Source organism: Arvicanthis niloticus, chromosome 3, assembly GCF_011762505.2.
Source record: "Arvicanthis niloticus isolate mArvNil1 chromosome 3, mArvNil1.pat.X, whole genome shotgun sequence".
Taxonomy (NCBI): Eukaryota; Metazoa; Chordata; class Mammalia; order Rodentia; family Muridae; genus Arvicanthis; species Arvicanthis niloticus.
The window spans coordinates 77,774,394-77,786,845 of NC_047660.1; the positions used below are offsets into that span (position 1 = coordinate 77,774,394).

The 12,452-nt window shown below is 42.1% G+C and overlaps 1 long non-coding RNA gene across 1 annotated transcript in view; it reads left to right on the forward strand.

Moving 5' to 3' along the window:
* Positions 1-9,345, forward strand: part of LOC143441752 (uncharacterized) — a 102,335-nt gene extending 92,990 nt beyond the window's left edge. The window contains exon 5 of the long non-coding RNA XR_013109414.1: positions 8,830-9,345. This is a non-coding gene — a long non-coding RNA (uncharacterized LOC143441752). The remainder of the gene's footprint in view (positions 1-8,829) is intronic.
* The last annotated feature ends 3,107 nt before the right edge of the window (positions 9,346-12,452 follow it).

Genomic DNA, 12,452 nt, shown 5'->3' on the forward strand with positions numbered 1-12,452 from the left:
CTCATTGCTCTCAGAGACAAGGAGCTCTTTTATTCAGAAAAACAAAGGCCAAGGGAGGTAGGCTTGGGGCCTCAGGCCAGACTGAGTGTCTCTCAGGGGATGAACTGGTCTCTGTCTATTTCCCTTGGATTTCTGTCTCCTCCAGAGTCAAGTGAGGCAAAACCACAGCCCCAGCCTTCACACAGCATCTGCTGGTCAATGCAGTTCAGCAGAAGCCATTCTGATAAACCCCGAGTGGGTCTGTTCTCAAGGGCAAGTTCGCCATGCCAAAGGACAAGCAAGATGCTGGCTTTTCCTAGGGAGATACAAACAAATGTCTTTTCACCTCATATAGGGCACTGATGACAGACCAAAGAAACGAGGCCACACTAATTTGGCTCTGTGAACCAGTGAGTTTATTACTTATAGACACGTGGGTGACTCTAAGCAGCTGCATCTCCTGGAAACCCATCCCAGCATGGGTGACAATTCATAAAAGTAACATTTCTGGAGCTGTCTGCTCAACTTAGAGAGAGCTCTTACATAACCCTGGAGACTGCTCAGGATTTTCTGAGTTTTCTGAGCCTGCTCGGTTGTATGAGCTTCCCTGCTACACAGCACATGGTTGTGGTGCCTTCCCCTGCTGGCTCAGGTGGCAGAAGGGGGCTCCAACTCCTGCAGGAACAGTCACAAAGGTCAGACTGTCAGAGACGCAAGGCCCTTTACCCTCAAATGTTTCTCCAGCTTCACAGTTGGGGAAATGGAAGCTAGACTAGAATTTTCTGGTTCCTTGGTGAGTGATTGTCACATGCTAAGCTTTTATCACTTTTTGATCCCTCCCTCTCCCTCTTCTCCTCCCTCCCTCCCTCCTCCTTCCTTCTCTCTAAACCTTTGTGTGTGTGCACATATATGTATATATGTATATATCTACAGACACACATATGAGTGTCTATATATATCGTCCACATGTGAATGGAATATTCACTTGAAAGCACAGCAGATCCCAATGGAGTAGACAATAAGGAGTCTCACTTCCTATGCAAGGTGTTCACACAAGGGGAAACATGGTTATTCTTACCATAGACACTTTTTGCTCTTCACAAGGTGTCCTGTGTGCAGTGGCACTTGTGTAGAGGTCAAAGGACAACCTAAGGGGATGTTCCACATTTTCTACTTTGTTTCAGACAGGGTCTCTTGTTTTCTGCTAAGTACACCAGGCTAGATGGTTTCCCAGTTTTCAAAGATTCTCCTTTCTGCCTCACATCTTGTCATAGGAGAGCTGGGATCATTGATTTGTGCTCCTGCATCAAGGTTCTAGGGAGCCAGCTTAGATCCTCACACTTCTGCAGCAAGCACTCTGCCCACCGAGTCGTCTTCTCAGCCCTCCAATGTACTACTAAGCCTTGAGACTGGAGGGACTAGAGGAATGGGGTTGTAGGACATTTGGATGCTGGCATGATTCTCTGGTCTATGGTGAGAGTAACCATGTTACCCCTGGTGTGAACACCTTGCATAGGAAGTGAGACTCCTTATTGGGATCTGCTGTGCTTTCAAGTGAATATCATTCCATTCACATATTGATGGTATATATAGATAGATAGAGATAGAGACAGATAGAGACAGAGACAGAAACAGAAAGAGATAGAGATAGATATAGGTATAGATATATACACACACTCACTCACTCACATGGGAAACCCTGCTAAAGTTGGCGAGGTTTCCAGAAAGAGCAGGTATAGAGAGGGTCCATGGCACTTCCTTGGGGTGCCTTCCCTGGAGTCCCTAGAACAGCTCCAGGCTGCTCTGTGTTGATATGCATAGTTCTTACTTATTTTATTGTATGTGTCTGTGAATCCTTTGGCATTGGATTTACAGGCTGTTGTGAGTTACACAGTGTGGGTGCTGGGAATTAAACTGAGGCCCTTGTGAAAAGCAGAAAGTGTTCTTAACTCCTGAGCAAGTTCTCTATCCTCTGGCTGGTTTTTTTTATTTCATTTTTTTTTAAATATGTTAAGCTGTAAAGGATTAGCTTTCATTATGATATTGTGTATATGTATCACTAGACTTCATTTTAACTTATCTTCCTTCCACATTCTTCCCTCCTGTATTCTTCTTCCGTTCCCACATTAATTCCTTGACATGAGTCCATATTTCCCATTATGCACCATGTCCCATGTTCTTCAAGAAGATCTGGTCCACCACCTTACAGAGCTTACAGTGAGGTGGAAGGTCATCATGTGGCCACTAGCACTTAAGTGACAGTTCAGAGGAAGGTGACTAGGGCCCTAAGCACTGCAGAAGGCTGTGGGGTCCAGTGTCACCAGATAAAGGAGTAATAGGACCTACAGAGCAGCCCATGTCCAGCCAGAGGGGAAGCCCATGGTGTATTTGAGAAGTGGCTGCTGTATTCAGAACCTTGGTGGGGAGAAGCCAGAGAGGCAGTGCAGGGACAGATGGGGCAGGCTTGTCTTTATATTCTGAGTTGGGAATAGGTCGTCAAAGAGAGAAGGGATGATCTCAGGTGTGTGGCTAGGCAAATGGCCTCCAGGTGCCCGAGAGTGCATGGACGTTGGCATCTAACTGAACGAATGCACTGGAGGTTGGAAAGGCAGCAGTGAGTTCCTCTGGCAGGAGTTCCAGGTTAAGGCTCAACTGCAGTAGTACCAGGTGGCAGACATATTGGAAGGACGCTAGGAAGAATTGACACAGGGTCCTGGGGACAGAGGTGTGAAAGACCAAGGACCATGTTTGGCAGAGTGTGGGACAACCTCAGCGTTCTCATCCAGCAGATGTGGCAGGTAGGGGTCTCAATCCTTCCCAGCAGGCAGCCGCGGGGCGGGCAGCAGCCGGCCATTGTTTAGCAGCTGAGCTGTCCTGGGAAGCTGCGGGCCCAGAATATTAATACCTTTCCTAAGGTTTATCTCCACCCCATCTCCCTCATTTGAAATCCCTGCGATCAGAGAAGAAAGTTAGTTTAATCCTCTGGTTCCTATCAGCCTAATTACAGTTTCAATAGACAACGGGCAGGGCTCTCGATGAGACCGGAGGACATAGGAACGCATTATGTTGGTGCTAATAATGACCTGTCTTTGTTTTTTATCATTTCATGTTGTTGCTTCTCATTTTGGCTGCCTGAATTCTTAATGCCTTCAAGTGTCTCGTGGAGATTGCTTCCTCTTGCTGCCAGGCCGGGACACAGTGGCAGACTTGCATATGAAAATACCCAGCCTAGTTGCCTGCAGCTAACAAGCCAGCCGCCATTTAAATTTCAATCAGCCCCTCTGTTTGTGTGTGAGTTTCTTGGATGGATGAAATTAGCAATTTTGAAAAATTGATTAAAATTGCTGGTTTCACGAAGCTTCAAAACACCAAAATCAATCTTTAAAAAAAAAAAAGATCCAAATTCTCATTGAACTAGTCACGTTTGCACTATGAGAAGCAGTGAGTTTTGCTCTCTCTCTCTCTCTCTCTCTCTCTCTCTCTCTCTCTCTCTCTCTCTGTGTGTGTGTGTGTACGTGCATTTGTGGAATAAAGGAACTTGACTATGTAAGAGGTTTCTAGAAGGCTCTTCTCCATATATAATTGTAAGTTCTAAATCAAGTTTTAACAAATGAATGGCTCTTTGCAGGTAGAACCTGTGTTCAGATGAGGTTAGCAATATTAACAATAGAGGCCATAGTGTTCATACTTTAGCACCAAATCAGGCCTTTGTTTGTTGTTTACAGCCATCTGTCCCGTCACGAAGGCTATGAGAAAATACACTGACTTCCAAGTTTAGATATAGAAATGAAAGCTTATATTCTCCCCAAATCCAAGTGAGTAATGCCAGGTACAGATCTTTCTGAGCTGCCCAGCAGAGGGCTCTCCAAGGGCCTTCAGTGGCGCTGGGGTGTCTAGCATACGTTGAGTGTATATGACATCCTGACTCCAACTGTGGCAGTTGATATGGAAGCATCCTGGGTCCTCTCTGTGAGCTTTGAGCTATAATCTTGCAAGCTGTGCAGAGCTGAGTGAGAAGAGGGAAGTCAGCAAAAGGCAGAGCTGTCTTATGCCTTTCCTACCATAGAGACCTGCTCAAGGGCACACACCATGGTCCTGACCGTGGCCGACACAGGTGAAACTGTCCTTAGTGGTTGGTGTAAGGAAAATGAAAACTCTGTCCTCTGCTGTGGGCAGGAGTGCAATCCCCTGTCTCTTCTGGCCTTCATGTGTCCCCAAGGAGAAGAACAAAGGCTGCTCATCTCCAGGAACAAGCCTGCTCTGCTCTTTCTCCTTCAGTCCCAGTGAGATGGGTGTCATAGCCGATTCTGTCCTTCACAGGCCCCCGAAGGCACAGCTGCCAACAGCCCTTAATCACAAGAATCCCCGCAGCTTCCTTTTCAGGAAGCAGAAGCCCAGATGCACCTTAGTGAACCGGAGCCAGTTCCAGAGGCCCCAGCTCTCTCAGCATGCTGAAAGTACAAATTTGAGCAAGATCCCTGCCCTCCAGTGTGTGGCCAGATGGCCAGTGGGCTGCCCGAGGAAGCTGTGTTCACAATTCTGTACAGGAGTCGGTAGGAAAGGGCAGAGGTGCTCTGGGAAAAGCAAGCTTTCCAATTCTAGAATTGAATGCCAGCTCCATTATCCCCATATCTGCGGCATTGGGAAGTCACATAAGTGAATTGGCCTTTGGTTTTCTCTACTGTCAAGATGGGGATACCCATCCCTCATTCAGGGCCAGAAAGTCTTGAGGCATCACCTGTGGTGTGTAAGTGGGTCCCCTGGTGTACAATGCTTAGAGCAGAAGCAAGTGCTTGCACAGCAGTGACTTCTGCTTTTAACAGAGGAAACACAGACTCTTATGGCAGTACCCTCAGTGAACTAGTCAACAGACCCTCAAACTGGGGATTCCACTCTGTATAAACTATCTTGTGCTGTGCACCTACAGGGAGCTCAAAAATGGTTGGAAATAAACATGGCAATAAATCTACAGGGGCTTTCTTTAAAGGGGAATTTAATAAACACAATCTATTGTGTTTTCTTTAAAACTCATGGGCAAGAACATCTGAGTCTTTTTCATAGTCCTCCCCACCCCATGGGTGAGGGCAGACAACAGGTTGGAAGAAGACAAGAGTCCACAAACTGACCTAGGTTGAAGGGACACATCCCTGTCAACCCCAGGATGTGTCTACAGTACCACATGGGCACTGAGCTGGAGAACCTATTGACCCTCATATTGGTTGGCACTTGTCGTCTGTTAGGAAATGAAACCCAATTCGCCCTTGCTCAAGCTTCAAGGGAGTGTTTAACTCTCAAGGCAGGGACCAGGCTTGGCTGGCCTCAGGTGCCAAGTGCCACCTCTGTCTTCCTTCTGCTCTGTTGACTTCATTCTCAGGCTGTCCCTAAACAGAGGGCAGAAATGACCCTCTGCAGCTCTGGGTTCACTCCTATCAGATGAGCAGTCCCGGCTCGATGGCTTTGGATAAGCCCTTGATTGGAGTCATTTCTGATTTCCTGAACAAATATCTACTGCCTGGGGACAGAGATTGATTGCTAAAGCTGGTGTACTTGGCCACAGGCAAGGAGCAAGGTCAGGTATAGATGGCCCTCCAGGAAGAGGGGCCAGAGGCTAAGTGTAAAGTACAAAACTCCAGCTCACAGGTCCTGAGGCCCCATTCTGGAAGAACTGAAGGCACCTCCTCATCTCCCTTGACACTTTTCGCTTCCAAATACCTTATTTTCTAGGTCAGATGTTTTGGATTGTTGGAGACATGGTGATTGAAATAATAGGGTGAATTTGAATTATCTTCATTTGAGGCCAGACTCCCCAAAGTGAATGATGAGATCTGGGGAAATGACATATTTACTTGGCAGTAGTCCTAGGAAGAGGAGCCGTTACCAGAGGAAGGGGCTTATGGCTGCCGGGACAGTGAGAAAAGGCTGCTTCGAGTGAGCTAGCAAGGGGATCTCTACTGAAGGGTCATGGGATTCAGTCACACTGGGTTCTCTTAGTGACTGAAGAGGGTATATTCAGAGGGGCTCTCCAAGGGCAAGCTAGAGGGATTACCAGCCAACTCTTGTCTCTCTTTGGTTGTAGATTCCTTTGAGGTTGAGGGCTACTGCCTTTGCTTTGCTCCTGCCCCATAGACAGGAGGGTGTGACGGTACAGGGCTAGCCTTCACTCCCATAGAAAGACAGTTGTATGAGAGAAATACATGGGTATGCAGGTATGCTATACACTCTGCTGAAGCTGATGCCTAGTGAAGCAAGTCAGGAGAGGCTAGACAGACATCAGCAGCCTCTGTTGCACATAAAGATGGGACCCCAGGGCCTGTGGAGAGATGGTGGAGTTCAACCCGTAGCACCCACATTAAAAAGCTGAGTACCATAGAACACATCTTTAATTCTAGCCCTGGAGAGGTAGAAATAGGAAGATCCCTGGAGCTCACTGTTCCCCTAATCTAGCCAAATCAGTGAGCTCCAGATTCAGTGAGAGACCCTGTCTCAAAAAAGATAGATAGACAAATCAACCAACTGAATAAGACTCTGAATAAGACATTGGGCATTGTTTTCTGGCTTCTATGTGCACATGCATACATACACACATGGACATGCATACTTATGCACCTGTACACATACATAACACATACATACATACATACATACATACATACACACACACACACACACACACACACACACACACACACACGCCTGGACGCTGAGTGTTAAGAAAATAGTCATGGTTTTTAGATACCTTAATGCCACTGTGATTATAGGGGCCTATGAACTTTAGAAATCCTTTTCTGAAGAATTTGGGAGCAAAATGTCACAGTGTCTGCAATTTGCTTTAAAATATTTCAGGAAAAAAGTGATATGAAGTCAGGAATACAAAATGATAGAGGTTGTTAAGTCTACATGACAGATATATGGGCGTTAATTATACCATTCTGCCTTTCAGTAGGTTTCAGAATGGTCTTAGTAAAAAGAGAAACCCAGGGAGAGGCTAGGCCCTGTTTGGTTTTGGTGGGTGGGAAATGAGTGGTACTTTTCTTGGTCCTGAAGTTTAGAATGGCAACTGAGGCTTCTGTTGTGGCTTTGACCTTGAACTGAGGGTGATAGGTGACCTTCAGAAACTCACTAGTTCCCAGTGTCTCTGACTATATAAAATCTAGAGGATTGGCCTGGGTTCTGCCAGACTCTGAGTCCCTGAAAGTCACCAAGAAGCCCACCTGAAGATCTTCACATCTCCAACTCCCCGTCCTTCTGGGAGTCCCAGGTGAAGGCAAATAGAACCCTTATGAGATGCTGTAAGAATGGCCTTCATCTCACTGTGCCATGGCCAAATTCAACACATGGCTACCAAATGCAGTACAGAATTGTGAGCAGGTACAAGACAGTTCCAGCAACACTAGTACTATGGTCTATTGAGCGAGAAGTCCAGGTACACAGAAAACAACTGTTTGCTGTTGCTGCTGAGTTGGGTGTTCATAGTGCCATATTGGGTTAAGCTTCTTAGTGGTGTGGTTCAAGTCTTCTGTATCCTTGTGAACTTGGAAAACTTTGCCATGGTTGACTTTGGGTCAGTGGTAGCAGGCTGAGTCGTTCACATCCTGGAGATAAGAGTCCACTCAGAAGGAAAAGTGTATGTGTGTGTGTGTGTGTGTGTGTGTGTGTGTGTGTGTGTGTAATATAAATACTTATAGTACAGAATTTTTTTAATTTAAAAATTTATTATAAAAAATTGGAAATAAAACCTATCATACTCTAAAGTTAATCAGACCCAAAGTCTACCTCTCTGTAAACTTCCAACACTTCTTCCATATGTTCTGAGGCTGCCATAAATTATCATAAAGACTAAATAGTATCTCTTCTTTGTAAAATTCTATTGAGATAATCAGATCATTTTACTGGCAATTGAATATTAAACTAACTTTATATTCCTAGAGAAATCACAGTGGGTCATGTTGTTTTATGCAGTCTATATATTGTTGTTTTGTTTTTGAGATGACTGGGGAACAAACCTACAGCCTTGTATGTGCTACACACATCCTGTACTTCCCAGTGATATCCCCAGACCTTGTTACTTCAACACAAGGTGTTATTAACTTGTCCACTCTGGCCTTCAACTTGCTGGTTGTTTTTCTACCCCCACCATGCTGATTGCTTGGCCACCATGACCCACTCTTTTTTGCATAGCATTGAATTGCATTTGATCATATTTTTAGTGTTTTCAATGCATCTTAGCCTGTGGTTATTTTACTATATTATTTCTATTATATTGCTAAAGATCTCTTTCTGATTTGGGATTTGGTAAGTCCACTCATCAAAACAAAATGGAAAGGGTTTTCTCTTTACTTCCTGAAGGAGTTTAATGGTCTAATGTTGGGTTTTTTTATGTTTTGTTTTTTTTTTTTTCTACCTAATTATTAAAAGCAGAATTTACCAGTGAAGCTGTAGTAACTGACTAAGAAGGTTATAACTACAGGCTTAGTAGATGCAGGGCTATTTGTGCTTTCTGTTTCTTCTGAGTGAGTTCTCGAAGTCTTTGTATTTCGAGGAGTTGGTGTATGTCTTCTGAGTTGTTGAACAACTTGTAGTGTAAGATCTCTCATGCAATTTTATTATTAGCCTTGTCATTGCTTCAAGTCCCCAGCATGTGATATCATCTCTTGATCCTTGCTGTTGATAAGCTGTGTTTCCTTTGCTCCTGGATCAGTCTGGTTAGATGCTTACTGCTCACCATTAGTACTGGCAGTTGGACCTTGTATTCTCTCCCTTCCGGTTTCCTTGGGTTTATTTTACACTTTTCTCCTTTCTTCATGTGGAGATATACATGCCTGATTGGAGACTTTCTCTTTTGTAATTCAGAGTTGTCGTTACTCGTGACTACTTGCAATCGTCACTTTTCTATTGCTGTGATGAAACACCGTGACCAAGGTAACTTATCCAAGAAGAAAGGATTCATTTGGGCTCACAGCACCAGAGGAATAAGAGCCCATAATGATGGAGTGGCAGCTGGTGCAGCAGCTGAGAGCTCACATCTTGAGCCACAAGCAAGAAGCAGAGAAAGAAAACCAGAAAGAACACCACGTATTTAGTGACATACTTCCTGCAGTAAGGCTCTACCTCTTACATGAACAGTACAACCAAGTGCCAGAGAATATAAACAACAATTATTATTAAAACCACCATGCTTACTACTTATTGCTACAGGTTCACTGAAGATTCAGAAATGTCATTTTTTATTTTTGTTTTCACTGAGTTAAACATATTTAAAGATTTTCTTTGTAATTCATTTTTTGACTTATGTATTATTTACACTTATTATATAAGACATATATTATTAATATATGCAATATTATTATATAGTAAGACTCATTATATAACCAGTTATTTGTTCTCCAAGAATTTTGGCTTATGAACATGTCTTACTGTTACTTATTTATAAATAAATTGCCAGAGAACATATATGAAATGACATGATTCTTTTAAGTGTTTTGGTACCCTTTTTGTTTGTTTTTGTTATGTTTTTTATTTGTTTGTTTTTGTTTTTAATGTGAGATGACATGGGTGAAGCATCAGACTCTTCAGTGATGTTCAAGGCAGCACACTTTCTGAGAAAAGTTGCCCGGCTTGTAACACCAGCCAATCTTTAGGATATAAATCCTTTCATCATGGTCAAACTAAACTCAGTGCTGCTGAATGCAATGCTGGAAAATCAAGTACACAAATTTTGTGAGCTGGTGTGAGCTGGTTCCAGCCAGTACTGAGACTATGGCTGTGCGGTGAGATTAGGAGGCATACTATAAAATGATGGATGTTTTGGTGTTGTTGGTTAGAGAGTTTATTTGGGAGGGCTTCTTGATGGTCTTCTTCAAGTCTTCTGTGTTCTTAGAAAGACTTTTTTATCAAGGTGTTTGACCAGTGAAAAAGAAAAGCATTGAGGGTGCCAACAAGCCTTTCATTTCTCTATCCCTTTCAGTTCTGGCAGAATATTCTTTGCATTTTCTGAAGTTTCATTAGGGGTTACATAAACATTTACAAATATTTTGCCTTCCAGATAAACTGACCCTTTCTCAGTGTGCTATATTCTTTTTTATTTGTGAAATTTTATTTAACCTGATGTGAATATAATCAATAGAATTATATGTGAATATAATTACTGTTTGTATAGTTTATTTTATTCCATCTGACCTAGTTTCATTTCTCTTGCTATGATAGAATACCCAGGTAAAAAGTAACTTAGAGAAAATTGTTTAGCTCACAATTCCAGATTACAACCAATCACTGCAGTGAAGTCAAGGCAGGAACCTGAACAGTCACAGCCAAAGTCAAGAGCAGAGAAAAAATAAAGTATGCATTTTTCTTATGCTCAGTTTTCTTATGCTCAGCTTACTCTCTACATATATGCAGTCTAAGATATCCTGCCTAAGGAATAATGCCACCCATAGTGGTCTTTGTCTTCACACATTAAATAATATGTAATCAAGAAGTCTACCATAAAGATGTCCATAGGACAATACTTTCTAGATAGTCCCCCATTGAGATTCTTTTCCTACGTGACTCTAGATTGAGTCATATTGACAGTTAAACTATCAGTTCCGATTCTCTAACCACAATGGTGGGCTCCTCTGGCAAACAGCCCTCATCCTGTGGTTATCTTAGGGCTTTCAAAAAAAGCTCACTCATAAATTCTGCCATGATTGGGGCTTGCTATGAAAGATGTGTCATTAACTGTTACCACTCTGAAGCTGTTTTAGGAACTGAAGCAGAAGTCCAAGATTTATTTTGTAACAAAAAAAGTCTTCTTGCTCTAGTCATTTAGGAAGTGACAAGGAATTCAGGATTCATAGATGAAACTAAAATGCATATTTGCTGTTATATCACAGTGTTACATAGGAACTAATAAAGATATAAGAGGTATAAATTTTCTAGATTAAAAAAATTAGATGATATACTTAAAATGTCAACATACCTCAAAGAAAGATAATAAAGAAAGAAAAATCACATCCCTGCATTTCTTAAGCAAGCTTATGAAAATCAACGAGAAAGCCAAGGCATCCTTAAAGTGCATAAAAGGTACTAATCACAATGTAACTGAATTCCTGAATGTAACAGGAATGTAACTGAAGAAAAACACAAGACTGACTTCTCAACTATGCCAGCCAGATGATGATGGAAGAGTATCACTGATGTATAACGAAAGTGGGAAGCCCACCAACCTGGAATTTTATACCCAGTGACAATATCCTTCAAAAACAAAGGCAAAAAAATATTAAACTGATAAAGCTTGGAAAGCCCATTTCACTAGGAAAGCTGTGTTGTGTTATTGATAAAACAAAACCCTTTTGGCTGAAGGGGAATAGATGAGAATCAAGGCTAGAGTACCAGAAGGGCTTAATTTTCAATTAGAGGGCTTTTTTTTTTTTTAATTTTGAGTATTTTAATGTTTCATTTTCTTAAAAGAGTAGTTGACCTGTGTGTGTGTGTGTGTGGGGGGGTGCACGCGCGCGTGTGTGTAGAGAGGAGAGAATAAATGACAATAATGGCATAAATGACAAGAAGTAATAAAGGAATTGTATCCTTGTAAAAATTTTACACCATATAGAAACTAGAACAAGACTAGTGGGAAGTAGACTAGGAGAAAGTAAATATGCATTATAAATCCAGAAGCAGAAAACAGAGAGGCATAGCTTATACTGAACATGGAACAGAATTCTAAAAAAATACCCAATCAGTATGAAATAAGGAAATAAAAATAGAGCAAATAATAGATAAAAAATAGAAAATAAGTACCAAAATAATATATTTGAATATACTATTATTCAAATGATTAGAAATTGAATGAAATTAAATGAAATAATTCATTTAATTATTAAATGAAAATTGGTTACACATTGAATTTAAAAGGTCAAAAAAAGTAAGACCCAGTTATATACTATCTATAAAACATACACTTTGTTTTCATTGTTGTTAGAAAGACTCTTTCTTTGTAGCACAGACTAGCCTCAAATTCATGACAATCTTCCTACCTCATCCTCCCAGGTACAGGGATCAAAGGTGAGAGCAACCACATCTGTCACAAAAATATTTATTTTAATAATGCTTGGCCCTAGGGAATGCCACTATTAGGAGGCATGGCCTTGTTGGAGTGGGTGTGACCTTGTTGAAAGAAGTGAGTTATTGTGAAGGCAGGTTTGAAGGTCTCCTATGCTCAAGTTATACCCAGTGTGGCACACAGTTTCCTTCTGCTACCTATGCATCAAGATGTAGAACTCTTGACTTCTCCTGCACCATGCCTGCCTGAATACTGCCATGCTTCCTGCCATGATGACAATGGACTAAATCTCTGAAACTGTAAGCCAGCCTCAATTAAATGTTCTTTTTTTATAAGAATTGCCTTGACCATAGTGTCTCTTCACAACAATGGAAGCCTAATTAAGACACCATCTCTACTGTCACACCCTTTCTCCACCACAGCGCTGTCTCAC